The sequence below is a fragment of the Mus musculus genome, chromosome 4, assembly GCF_000001635.26.
Source record: "Mus musculus strain C57BL/6J chromosome 4, GRCm38.p6 C57BL/6J".
NCBI lineage: Eukaryota > Metazoa > Chordata > Mammalia > Rodentia > Muridae > Mus > Mus musculus.
In genome coordinates, this window is record NC_000070.6 from 91,231,215 (window position 1) to 91,245,836 (window position 14,622).

Consider the following 14,622-nt stretch of genomic DNA (forward strand, 5'->3'; position numbering starts at 1 on the left):
GATAAGAAAAATAAGGAGTCAGGTCACCATGAATCAGTCCCATGGGTGGGTTCTGTAACCTAGATTCTAGAACAGCTCATTTATTGGGTTTTCAACTGGGACAGACAAAATCCACTTCTTTCAGTAAAATAGGAAAAATGTAGGGTGGGGGTGGATTATGAGATGCACACAACTTCTTTGTAAACACATGTGCTCACCTGTACATGGGACCAAGTCAGCACCATGTGTGAGTGTTAAAGTAGTAGCAATAAGTGGCGTCCACAAGAAACATTTCCCGATCCCCAACCCCCCTGCCCAGTGCCATCATTCCTCTGTTAGGGTAGCTTCCCCGTGACCCTGCCATAGGGAGGGAGGATCTGAGGTAATTTGTGATCGAGAAACAGGTGATTTCCTGAGGTCTGGAAACAAGATTCATTCTAAAATTTCACAGGGCAAGAAAGAGGCGATCGTTTCTGGTATGCCTGAATACTAAGTCTCCATACATAGCTGTGCTACTGCAGTAGGCTTCCTACTACATTCCACATCTCTACAAATGCTGAAGAACTCGCCATCTGAACATCTGCCCACTACACGCTATACACCCTGCACATCATCCGTTAAGGGAGTTGTCCTTTCTGACTCAGAAGCAATCACTATTACTCTTAGTAGGTCTCCACGGAGCCATATCAACAGCCAACATCAGGATCTGGAGAAGCTTTGCCTTATCTGACTTAGCTGTCATGACAAATCTATAGAATAGATTTTACTCTGCTGACTGTGGGGTTCAAGGATGTACACTGTGCTGTCCTGGGGATGGAAGCCAGTCAGACGTGCAGCACAGGTTAGAGTTCAGTCTAGAGTAAGTATGCGTCTATCTCTACATAGTAATTATGAGAGGAAGTGGAGGGAAACAGACACAGATCCCACCATCACAGATGGCGCATGCGACACGTAATCTGGTTGATCATGTTTCCTGGGTGGGTTGGACAGAGAAGGACCTGTTCAGTTGTTTCTCTTAGGTATTTGTCACAGTGATAGCAGTCCAAGCAGGCCTTCCATGACTCACACAGAGTAAAGGCCCATCCATGTTCAGTCCTTGTTCAGAAACACTGAATCCTACACTGTATGCGATTCCAAGCCTCCTCCCTACACTATGGTTAAAAGGAGCTCCTGGACCATTCTTCAACCTCTGTATTCTTCCTTCATTTCTGCTGTCTGCAAATACTTGCACTACCTCTCCCTGCTTAGAAAATATGTCCTACTGTGTCCCTTCATCTTTATGAGCCTTGGCTTATTTACTGTTCCTACCAGGGAGGCGAGAAGAGTCCCTTCATCCTCCACAGCACCCTGACAGACCTGTCCTCATCAGTCCTCATGGACCATTCATTCCTGACTACCTTTCTTATCCTCTTAAGAGGCAAGTGAGGAGTTTATTACATCTTGCAATAAGATTTTTTATGCTTAGGGAGCATGAAAAGATGACTATTTCCTGTAACCTGAAAATATTGCTTTTATTTGCGAAATTGTAAATAAATTGATTTTTATTTTATAGACATACATCTTTTTTCTTAACTCTCTCTGCAATCCTGAAGAACAGTATAGTAGCAAGAATCTTCAATTTCTAAACACTGAAAAATAAAAATATATGCCAATAATATTTCCTACCCTCCTCCTCTCTTCTTGGACAGAGGTCCTTTGTAAGACTCCAGACACATCTGTCAATATGAAATATGTTAAGTGAATAAATATAATACAGCCCAAGAAGATCAGAGGCAATTATTCTAATTACTATTTTCATTGACTTCTGCATAATTCCTATTAATTGCCAATAGCTGCACAGAGGCTTGGAGTTCACTGGACCGACGGGAGTTGTATAGAAAAGTCCTCACTCATGTTCCACCTCTCTTCCACTCTCCAGTGTTCATTCATTCTTCTCCTTGTTGCCTGGCAGTGACTTCTAGCAAAAGCAAATCTCTGGTGCAGAAAGATGCTGTTAGCATTTGATGTATCCAACACTGAGATATTTAAGTGGAGTAGAGACAACTGATGGGTCTTTTGACTCACCAGCTGAAGGAAATGATGTCGAGATGTTAACTAACATTGTCCTTTAACCAACCACCACCACCACCAACAACAACAACAAAAATTATCTCTACTTTCCCCATATCCCTGGTCACAAAGAAAAAGAGTAATAGCAGACTTCATAGAACGTTGCCTTTCTTAATTGACCAGTATAAGCAGAACTGTCAGATGGGCACAATTACTACCACTCACTCCCCACAAAGAATGGAAAGATAGGACATGAAACAAAGTCACGTAGGACATTTGATTGACAGTCACATTCTAGCTTGTAATGTAAACAACTTTTAATCCATTCTCCGAGCCTTGACTGTTCACCCTGAGTCTGGAGATAAAGCATTTAAGCCCACCAAGGGACAGGGACCATCAGCTCTGCTGGAACTGACAATGTTAGGGTCTTCACATCTGCAGCTATCCCCTCTCAGTGCATCCTCTCAGCGCCAAACCAGGAAAGGGAACAAAGGTACTGGGCCGAAATCCATCCCTGTGCCTGCGATATGCTGAGCCACCCACAGCATCTCCGGAAGGAAGTTGTTAGTTTCATGCTGAACAACTAACTCCAACCCACATATGGGAAAAGCCTAGAAGGAAAGTACAGTCTATTCAACAATGTTAACTCCTTCTTCACGCAGCACACTCAGCAAAGCCCTGAGACCAAACTAGTCAAGCTTGGTTTTAAGTATCATATCTAAATGGTTCTGATTGATATTCAAAGGTACCTGGCGCTACATCGGACATCACTTTGAAATCCGAGTTTCAAATAAAGAAGCCTGAGAATAAACAGAGAGCAGCAGAGTGGAGGAGGGCAGCCATTTAGACACAATCCTTAAAAGCAAGGGACGGAACAGTGAGGCTTTCGAACAGGTAAGGGTGCTTGCCAAAAACCTGCTGACCCGAGATTAACCTGACTCCTCTCACCTCCACGCCTGCCATGCACAGCTGCAAGCATGCACATTCACATACACACGTTTAAAATTTAAGGAATACAAATTTGACATCAGCTGATATATCAATATACTGTATGAATAATAATTTTTAGATGGGAGAAATCTCCCACATATACTGAATACTAGTAGTTGTAAGGTACAAACCACGGCCTGCAGACCAAATTCTGCCAATCATCGCCATTTTGCAAATAAAGTTTTATTGGAACACAGCCACATTACTTCCTTATACATTATCAACAGAAATGTTCTTCGGAGTAATATCAGGATAGTAGTTATAGCACAAATTATATTGCCGCAAAGTCTAAAATACTACTTCTTTATAGAAAATACTTTATCTTTGGCTCTAGAACGGTAGATCACATGTTCTGTTCTATAAAACCAGGTTCTTAAAAAATAATGTGTGTGTCTGTATGTGTAGTGTATGAATGTATAAATGTTCATGTGTACGTTGGGTATGGAGTGGTTTCATGTGCATACATGTAAGGCTGATGTCTGGAGTCCTATTTTCCAGACAAAACTTCTCACTGGATCTGAATCTCTCTGATTTAATTATTGTGGCTGGCCAGAAAGTCACAATGATCATCCCACCCCACTTTGTCACTACCCCTGGGATTACAGGTATACACCACCATGGCACTCTAAATGGAGTTCCTCATATTTGCATAGCAAGTGCTTCACCCTGATCCACAGTCTTAGCCCACTCGCACCCAAATTATTTTGTATTCATTCTACAATTCCTACCTGAAGGCCACAGTACTTTAAAATTTGGGGGTTGCTCCAAAGATGTCTCAGTCCTCTGCTGGAAGGATTATAGGAACAGGTCCAGGCACCAACCGCACAGATCTGAACAGATGCCCATTTCTTCTTGTGCCCCTGAGACAGATGGTCCTCAGAGAGGGGGAGGAGAATTAGTCCACAAGAGAGAATTCTCTGTGCAGCACTAATTCTGGAAATTCGTCCCTGATCCATCTGGCCAACGAGGATTCCTTGGGAGTAACTTTGCCTAGCATTCAGGAAAGGAATCCTGGGTCCCAGCGCCCAAGCTTTGGGTATTTACTACAGAAACGTTAATACGTTGGCCATTAATCCCACATTGGCCATTGAGACAGGAAACTCAGATGAAGTTAGTTCTAAGCATGAAATCAGTGAGACACCCTCACTTAGAGAGCCCTTTTCAGAGAACTCCCTCACTTTCCTGACACTATTTCCTGGCTGTAGGAGACAACCTTGATAGCCCTCCATGTACACAGCAGGAGCAAACCTTTTAGCCTGATAAACAGCAGCCTGCCGTCCTCCACTTGGGGCAGTAGGGATTCTATCCTTAAACCTCCCAACTCATCATTGATATCCTGTCCTTGTTGTGCCAAAGGGTGTTTTCCCCCTGAACAATAGACCATAAATTTACAGTGTTAATTAGAGCTCTGGTCTGAGGTTTTCCTCTGTTCCATTACTAATACTTTGCAGCATGGAATACTGGCACATAAATAGGAAAGAGATAAAATTAAGATTATACATAGGGGGGAAGTCAGACAACCAGAAGCAGAGGCAGTAAGGGAAGCCAGTGCCGACAGACTCTTTTCATTTAGCCTCAATCAAGAGACTTCTGAAGTCTTATAAACGTGGTGTGAAACCCCTGTTCCACTGTTTACTGCCCAGGTACTCTCAGAATTCCTTTTCTATAAAAACAAAATAACTGAGTTCCTTGTAGCTTCACTTCGGGGATAGAGTGGAAATGTGTAAGTCATTAAACCGTTTTTTTAAAGCGATCTACAATGACTCCTTAATGTGAACTTATCAATACTGAGTGAGATGCCTGCTAAGAAAACAGTCGCTAGTAGACGAAGACACAAAGGTGTACTAGAGAAGACATCACAAGAACTTTCTTCTGAATCATGCACTTAGAGAAAAAGAGAATTCCAGTTTAAAAAGATCACATTCCATGCCCATTCTCCCTATCATTGGAGGTACTAGAATTCCTATCTGGGTCCCCAAACCTTGTATGGGATGTGTTGTGAACATATGGCCAACCAGCACTGTGTCTCCCAGGTCCCACATCATGGGGAAGGGCATCACTACTTCCAATAACTGGAGGCCTCTGCAGAGGATGCTGTATCACATTAATCCACTAGGGACCACTTACATATCCACCAGTATCTATTGGATGTAACAGTCTCTTCTACAAAGAAAGTATCACTTCCTATACCACTAGGAACATAGTATCATACTTAAAGTGGTAAAGTCTCTTGCTCACATCTAGACTCACAACTTAACTAGAAATGCTGTTTGCTTATAAAATCTCGTTTCTGTATTTTTTCTAAAATGGTAGCAATCTTCCGTATAGGATTTCTAATCACACATAACGGTAAGGACTTTTTCCGATACTTTGCTCTCTGCTGTAATGGAATACCTGAACGCAACTGTGGGAGGAAAGACTTCTTTAGACTTAAGAGTGGAGAAGGTACAGCTCACTGTGGCGGGGCAGGCAAGGCAGAGCAGAAAGAGAAGGGTGCCTGTTCACATCTAGGTAGGTCAGGAAGCAGAAAGAGGTACAGGCTGTTCTCAACTCGGCTTGTGTTCTCCTTTTCCCCTCTCCCATTGAGATAGGGACCTCTGCCCAGAGACAATGCCACCCACATTCAAAATGTGCTTTCCCCCTTCAGTTAAGAAATCCCCAAAGGTCTGCTTAATGATGTCCCAGACATAGCTTAAGCTGACAAACTAAATTAGCCATCACAAGGAGAATGAACACTTGGTTCAGCGGGAACCAAGATTTGATTTTCCTGAGACTAGGCTGGGGACAAAGGGACAAAGGGCTTTATAAATGAAAGCTAATACTTGGTTGCATTGTTCCTGGAAGCAAATGGGCGGCCAGGGCAGAATACAGAACCCAGCTGCAATGACTTCTCACTGCTGTTAATCTCCTGAAGCTTACCTCTGGGGCCACTCCCCTGAAAGCAGTGCGAGGGAAGCTGCCCTGCCTCCTCTGCCAGATGTTGCTTTTCCAAGCTCCCTGGGTTTAGATTACACTGAGCTCACTTTCACCCATGTTGTGAGCTAATTACAAAGAATCCAGAAATGCAGGATCGAACTGGGAATACCGCAGGCTGCGTTAACAAACCTCGGCACCATCTGCTGAAATATCAAGATGCTTGTTTAAGAACTTGCCTGTCAGAGGAAGCCGCAGCAGGGACGGTGGGGAAGTTTTCTTAATAATTACTTTTTACTTCTCCCTTTCTGAAAAGCAGCAGCAGGGCACTGGGCATGGTGAAGCATCCAGAGACAAACCTTCTCCAGGTATTGGTGTTGGCAAGGAAGAACCCAGACAGCCTTTGTCATCAACGTGTGAAAGATAGGGTCAAGACTGTGACCCGCAGCTGGGTGCAGTGGCTCAGGCCCATATTCTTAGATTTGGGAGGCTGAGCTACACAGCTTATTCAAGACCAGCCTGGGTTGCAAGACACAGTGAAACTCTGTGTCGAAACAAAACAAAAGAAGATGGGGCATGCTCTTTTTTTTTTTTTTTTTTTTTTTGTTGATTTTATCAAGTCTCCCAGAAAGTCACTTTCTGTTTATAATTAGTTGGTAACAGAGACAGTAAGTGTGCTACTTAGGGACACTATCAGACACATGTGATTTTTATCCTAGTCTAACAATCCTCCAAAAACTTGAGACTGGGTGTGGAACCCCTCTCATAGACCAAATTCTTTACTTCCAGACAAGTAGACAGCCTCAGGTTTGTAGGCAATGCTTAGGCCCACAATAAAGCTCCAAGCAAAGGAAAGCCTTACATCTTATAATGTCACTGTTTACTGAACTCAACACAGCCTCCAATGGTTAGGACGAAGACAATGGTAGTCATAGGGCTACCATTTTATTTTACTTTATTTTATTCCTTCAGCAAAGAGATTTGTTCATTTTCTTCTTTGGGTGGTAAGGGAAACAATAGTAATAAGAGAAATAGCAGCAAGCATGTTTTTCAATTGTTTAAAAAATTATATATGTATGGGTGTTTTGCTCGCATGTATGTCTATGAACCATGTCTATACCTGGTGCTTGGGGAGGCCAAAAGATGGCACTGGATCCCCTGGGACTGGAGTTAAGAGATGGTAGTGAGCCACCATGTGTATGCTAGGAATCAAACCCAAGTCCTCTGGAAGAGCAGCCAGTACTCTTATCTGCTATGCTGTATTTCAGCCCAACAGCTAACATCTTTCGAACATGTACCTAGTATCAGGAATTATGCTGATAGTTTCATCAATACTTTGAGGTAGGTATCATTCTTAAAGGAGAAAAAAATGAATGCCTATAGAAATTATAAACTTTAACCAAATAACTCATGGGTTAGACAAGATGGGTAGAGCAGAGATGAGGCTAGGATGCTATATTCCACAGATCGATTGCCTTTGTGGCTATGGTCCTGGAGGACAAACGGACAACTTAAGGATAGGAATAATAGAGAAGTAAGATGGGAGATACAAGAGCCCCAATATCATGCTTCATGGAGACAACACGAGGAGAGGATCTCCTAGAGACTACATGATACTACTGACTTCAGACACAGGAGCCTGGAGGCATGGACTGCCAGGCACCACGACTTTAGTGAGAGTGATGGGGGAGGCAGGCAAACCTGAAGAGGGCCACGTACACAGTGAATCTCATGATGCTCATGACCCACAGAGGGCAACTCTACACCCTTCTGAGAACCTGCCAGGCATCCCTGGCATTTACAGACATTACTTATACCCCAAAGAACACACAGGACTACCTCCTGGGCTCAGCAGTCCAAGTACAGTATGCACCTGGGTGAGCACACATGTAGGAAAACCTTTCCTACATTCAAGTGCAAAACATAACAAGGGCAGACTGTTAATTAAGAAAAAAACAACTCTTCCTTCACTCCAGGTTGATTTCAAAGTCATTTCCCAGAATTCAAAGTTGCTTGGATCCTGATTTCCATTTACCAGGAGCCTGGTCATTTTTCATCATTACGTAGAGAGGTGGCTCCGAGCTTAGCCCTACCATCTGTCCTCCCTCACAAGCCTGAGGGATTCACAGCAGGGCAGGAGAGTTTGCCAACTCTCTCCAGCCGGCTCTAGGGCAGAGTTGACAAATCACTTCCCAAGGCTGGGGTAGACCAGACAGGAAGAACAGTCCCCTACATAACTAGACAGAATCAGAAATTCAAGAACAACAGGTCACCGCAAAAGCAAGGTCACCCTCTAGAAAGAAAAGAGCATCCCTGAAGCAATAAGGCCATGGAATTCAAACCTGATCCAACCTTTAGACTCCAAAGGTCTCCAGAAAAAAAAGGGGGGGGGGGCTAGAAACTCCCCAGGGCTAACTGTAACCTCCTGCTCCGTACAACCAAAGATTAACGATACAACCATGAAGCTGCAACACAAGCCAGCAGATCCTTTATAATAAGCACAGACTACCCACCCATCCATCTCCTGGGAAGAATATTTAACTTCAGAACAGGCAGGGCCTTAACATATTTATACTTCTAACAATTAAGCTTCGAAGCCATGGATTTTGATTATCATCAGACTCCAGCTATTTGTAGGTGGTTCTCAGTCAGCACATAGCTCCCTGCTGTCCATGCTGAAAGGGTGAGTGGGTAAGAAAGCAGAAGGAAACATGGCCGGCTGCTGTATCCACAGCGCTTGTAATGAAACAATATCATCTTCAGATAAGCTAATTGGTCTCCTTTCCAGCTTCTTTCAAACAATTTTGACAAACTGTTTGGTCAGAGATAAGAAAGCACACCATGCTGGAAGAAACAAGAGACAACACAATCAAGTGTGACCACCTTAGGCCCTGCCACTCACCACCTTTGTACATCTAGCAAACCCTGCAGCCCAAGCCTCATTCGGCTCACCTCCATATCACCAGTAAGTACTCCATTAGCCACTTGACCTATTTCACATGGCATTCAGGGCTCTCATTCGCTCATTCCCTCCCTTCTCTGACAGGTTCTCTCTATAGCTCAGGTTTGTCTCTACTCCCAGTTCTCTTGTCTTCCAAGTGCTAGCACTGCACGTATGCATCACTGTGCCAAGTCTCTGCATTTTCGTGTTGAGAATGGTTTGGGCAGCTTATGTTTAAAGCCCAAATTTCAAATACAGCTCTTTAAGTAAGTGACCTCCTTGTTTCCTAAGCAGTAGAGAGCAGAATGCCAATACCTTGTTTTGTAGAACTCTTCGGTGCTTTATACAGGCCTAAGATAAAAGAAGGTTGTAGTAGCTTGACTGTGATTTAGTGGATGGTCACATAACTAAGAGAATATAGGCAACAAAAACTGGACTTAGATTGAGTTTCTAAAAAATGAAGACACGATGGCCTGGGAGGAGATGGGGGTAAATATGATCAAAATAGAATTATAAAAATTTCTAAGAATTAATACATTAAAACAAGAGGATCTTCAGTGAAGAACTGGCTTTCTTTTAGCCTTTACAACTAACACCCCCAGAATAATCTAGTGGCCTTTTGACAAACACCTTATCTGATAGTAGGTTGCAAACATACACACTCATACAAGCACCCCCCCCCCACACACACACCTAAAATGAACAAAACAATCCAGGAATTCCTGGGACATGCTTTTCAGAAAATATTCTTATAACTTTAACTTGACTACTGTCCTAAAGAAAAGACACTTATATAAGCTGAAACAAAATACATTTATTAGGAATAAAAAACAAAGCAAAACAAAACAAAAAACTCAAAACAAAACATGCCTGTCACATCTTAGCAGATACTCTGTACATCTCTGAATGACTAACTTTTTCTTAAGGGCTTATCTGAAAATTGAAGGCAAAATGCCCTTTCTCATGTACCCAAGTTTCTTCAAAGAACAAACATGGTTAATATTGTGCCCACTACAAATAGAGAAGAGGTTTTCTGTTGTTCTGTTTTCCATTAAACACATCATTTATACAGTGCCAACACAAAAGAGAAATAATGGTTTTAGTGTTTTATTGGGGGGGGGCATTGGAAAAAAACCAATGTTAATCTTCCAGTTCCTCTGTTGTTTAATTTTTTTCCCAATACAAATAAAAAATATATTTTAACCTAAATAATTCTCATGTTGACATGAACACATGTCAGTCCCCATTAAATATCCATCCAGAAGCCATACCCTACAATCTTACAAGGAAACAGGAGTGATGTCAGGGAGCCTGTACTTCTAACAGAGTTGATCAGCACACTGGTCAAGAGCCTCAAAGGTAGCTACACTCTCACTGGGTGGACACATGAAAACACCTAAAGGTAAAGCAGTAGGCAGCCAAGCCAGCTGCCAAGAACTGTTCTAAAGCAATTTAAAAAGGGAAAGGAAGATGGCTGTGTCAGCTCCTGAGTTCTGGTCTGTGTTTGCTCTTCATTGTTTGGCAGGGGGAGGGATGAGAAGTTATCTGAGTTTCTTCTTGGAATCAAGTGGCATCTTAGAAAAGCTGAGATGTGCAATTTTTTTCTTTTTGATAGATGAAATAAGCAAAGACTCTGGTCAACCCATTAAACAGCTTGTTGGAAACTGTTGCCCTGTCCTATTCAATCTTCCTATAGATCAGCTCTTCCTCTAATGACTATAGACACTTTTCATCACCCTAGTCTTTGTAAGCTTCCCAAGCCCCATCCTTAGACCTTCATGAAAGGATCTAGATCTGGCCATAAAGATCTTACTCTCATTGAACTCAGCCCTTGCAATGATAGTTGGAATACCCTGGCTCTGGAGGCACCCCAGCCAGTGCTACAAAACGTCTAGAGGAAGACTATCTCCCAGCATGTGTATTCTTCCCAAACCTCAAAGCCATTACATGGGTCCAGGGCTCTTTATTCTAGCAAGTTCTGCGTCAGCCTTAAGTACATTCAAGCTTGAGAGCCACCACAGTCTTTTGAGTATTTCTCAAATTTTTGTGAGCACAGACCACCTAAAATCTTTGGGGAAGTAGATATTTCCATACACAGTTGTGGGCCTGTCAAAGTACGTAAGTTTTAATAAGTTCTTGTGTGGCCTGAATGCTGGTGATCCACAGATAATATTTAGGGTAACAGGACCTTAGGGAACAGAAACTAGTGCTTTTATTCTGTATACTATTATAGCTATTAGAAATCGGATTTGGGAACTAAGTTCACATGATGCTGAAGCCCCTGAGGCAGTGGTGATAAGTAATCAAATGCTGTCCCCAAATACTGTATAGTTCATTTTAGAAAACACCCTTATCCATGCACGGGTGTGCACTTCAACTTAGATAGTGGGGACTAATGGGTCCTTTACTAATTTATTTAAGCTGTTATCACACTACAACTAAATCTCAATATTCAAAATGACTAATATGCATCTTTCAAGTCTAACATTTTTGATGCATAAGCATATTTTTTTGTTTCAAGACATTTTTAGAGCCTGAAGTAATAAGAAATCCATCAAGATGGGGCTAGAGAGATGGCTAATAGATAAAGTGCAAAGCCATAGGAGCACCCACAAACAAGTTGGGTAGGCAAGCTCTTTGATTTGCAAGAGACACTGCCTCAGAAAACAATGTGAGGAGTAACAGGGGAAATCTGTACCATCAGCCTCTTGGCTCTAGATGCATGCATACACATATGTATGCACTCAGTTGCAAGCATGCATATATACACCATAAGCATATATGTAGCCACCCATATGCAGATCATATCACTACACTTATTATCACTCAGAAGGAATAAGGGAAGAATATACTGCACACTGATGAAACTTTTATGTAGATAATTTTAAATATGAATACTGTAAGAGACTATGATAACATTTAGGTATAGTCAGTAAAAAAAATTTTCAGGAAAGAAAACTTCATTAAAATAGCTAGATGAAATTTCCATTCACTAGTGTTAATACCTCCCAATTATATTAAAGGTATTATTGGAGAGAGGATGATTAAAGAACTACTCCACCTGACTCAGTAACTCGGCTGATCAAAAAGATTGTCATCTGGTCAATCAACTGCCATTTGAAAGGCTGGTCTAAAAATACCTACATTTAAGTGTCTAAAAAAATCTGATAACTTTGAATTGACTTGGGGTAGCTAGCAGGAAACAAGAATTTAGTATTCTCCCAAGATTCTCACTTGGAATACAATCACCAAAACTTTTCAAAATTCCCTCATTGCTACCTTCACACCAAAAGGCTGGTCTACCTTGATTCTCCTCTATGAACATGCTACTAAACTAGCTCTGTACCTGACAGCCGTTTCTACCAGCTTGCAATCTAAAGCTGAGTTCTTCAAGGTACTGTAGTCAGCAGTAAGAAAGATATACAGTATATGAAGATCATCAAATGGCTGAAGTACAGAATTTATGCAGGTGACTGGCCAGTCATCAACTCTAAGGGGGTCATGCAAACTTCCCTGCTTCACAGTGGACCATGAGAGCCAAGGGAGTAAATGGAGAGATTAAGAGAATAGTATGAATCCTAAAGCATTATGACTATGAAGTAGGTAGACACTCTTCCTTCCATATGAATAAAGACAAGCATGAAGACACTATTCAAGTAGCCAACAATCGCTCCACTTGAGCTGCTGTTCTTATAGTGTCAGGAATTAAATTGGAGCCAAGATTCTCTAGTAAGCTACTTGAGAAAAGGCAAATTAATGGGCACCAGGCTGTATGAAAATCTTTTTCATGGTTGCATACACAGGCTACCTCATGAAAGCCCCAACAAGTCAAGAAGTGAACACAAAAGGAAATACTCCCTGAAAGAACAAAATAACGTTTTGATGAACCACATCCAGGTTTGCTTGGAAAGGATGCAAACAGAAACTTATGGAGACATAGAGCAGTCCCAGCCATCTTGGCTTCCACATACCAGCAAGGTGTTGACTCGACTCTGATCAACACAGCATGTTCATGATCCCGTCGCACACTCAATTTGGCTTAGGATCACCCAATCAAATTTGCTAACACAGTAGACTCCAGAAGAATTGCCCATTAAAAACAATCCAAATACAGACTCTAAATGTGCATAAGGCCTTTGTGCTCTCCACTGGAGCTTATAGTATCTAACAGCTGCAACTGTGACTATTCTAGCTAATTGCTCTCAGCAACAAAAATAAACAATCGCTCCAGGAAGAAGACTGTGCCCGCCAAATATTAATGAATTTTTTAACAGTCAGAAATTTCAAATTTAGTTTAGAAGCTTTGCTGCTGGGAAGTCTCAAACCAAATAACAAACACAGAGTTGAGGAGGTACTGCCCCACCCTCACCCCGATGTATGCAGTACACATATTGATTGTATTTTAACCCTCCCCTCTACCCAGTCCAGCCCCCTCCAAGTGAAAAAGGAATGTGCTTTGCGTTTGAAGGAATTTAAGCAATCTGAGATATTTTAACTCGTGCATAACTTTTTAACATATGGGGGAAAAGAGTCACACTGATTGGAGCTATTTTTAACGTGCAGCTCTTTCGTAAAAATAGACATTTACTCATAAGGATGCTTGAATAGAGAGCAGGCCCAATCTACGTCTCATTGTTAAGAAAGAGGTGAAAAAAGGCTGCCATGCTTTCCCGAGAGCGGCTGATGCTTCGCCTGTGATGTCATGGCAGGATCCAGGTGCACTCTAACGAGTGTCTTTTAAGCTCATCAATCCTTTTAAAAGTGCACTTCTCCATCAGCTACTTGTCTGCGTACATGCAATAAGGAGCCAGTATTTACCCAGATCCTTGCAAGAGGAAAGATCACTGCAATCAGAGACAGAGGGGAAGAGGAGAAAAAGAATTACTTCCCTACAATTGGTTCCGCAGACATCCTCTTCCTGGCCGAGATTAGGGAAGAAAGCATTTTCTTAGCTGACTTCCTGGTACTGGCATACGCATCTGTTCTCCATGGCTGCAGATCCCTCCTCGTCTCATCCAGGACCCTGGCATACGCATCTGTTCTCCATGGCTGCAGATCCCTCCTCGTCTCATCCAGGACCCTGGCATACGCATCTGTTCTCCATGGCTGCAGATCCCTCCTCGTCTCATCCAGGACCCTGGCATACGCATCTGTTCTCCATGGCTGCAGATCCCTCCTCGTCTCATCCAGGACCCTGGCATACGCATCTGTTCTCCATGGCTGCAGATTCCTCCTCGTCTCATCCAGGATCCTGCTACACAGAGTACTGCCATCAAACTGCCAATTGAATGCTGTGGCAAGCATTTACACATTGCCACTGTAAGCTTTACTTTGGAGCGAGAACCCCAGTTTTGGATTTTCTTCAGCCCATTCACACAAATCTAGGGGAATACACTAATGGGAAACCATGCAGAATTCTTGATTTTCATTCCTTTCTGAAATAATGTTAAGCAGTAATCAATACAATAAAAGCCACAAAGCAGCTTTCATTAGATCTGCCTTAAGTCAACATGTATTATTTTATGTTTTCTTATGCTAAAGCACTGGTCCTCAACCTGGCTCTCATATTCCCTACTTCAGGAGGAGGGCTGCCAAATGATATTTTCAAAGAACTTTGAAAACATCAGATATACTGCTTACCAGATATTTATATCACCATGTATAACAGTAGCAAAATTAGAGTTATGAAGTAGCAACAAAAACAATTTTATGGTTGGGTGTGTCACCATAATATGATGCGCTAGATTAAA

At 42.2% G+C, this 14,622-nt stretch overlaps 1 protein-coding gene across 1 annotated transcript in view; it reads right to left on the reverse strand.

Annotated features, from left to right (window-relative positions):
* Elavl2 (ELAV like RNA binding protein 1) overlaps positions 1 to 14,622 on the reverse strand; it is a 188,576-nt gene that overhangs the window by 19,682 nt on the left and 154,272 nt on the right. The window contains exon 9 of the transcript XR_003954881.1: positions 3,747 to 14,123. The gene's annotated coding sequence lies outside the window, so the exon portion shown is untranslated. The remainder of the gene's footprint in view (positions 1 to 3,746; positions 14,124 to 14,622) is intronic.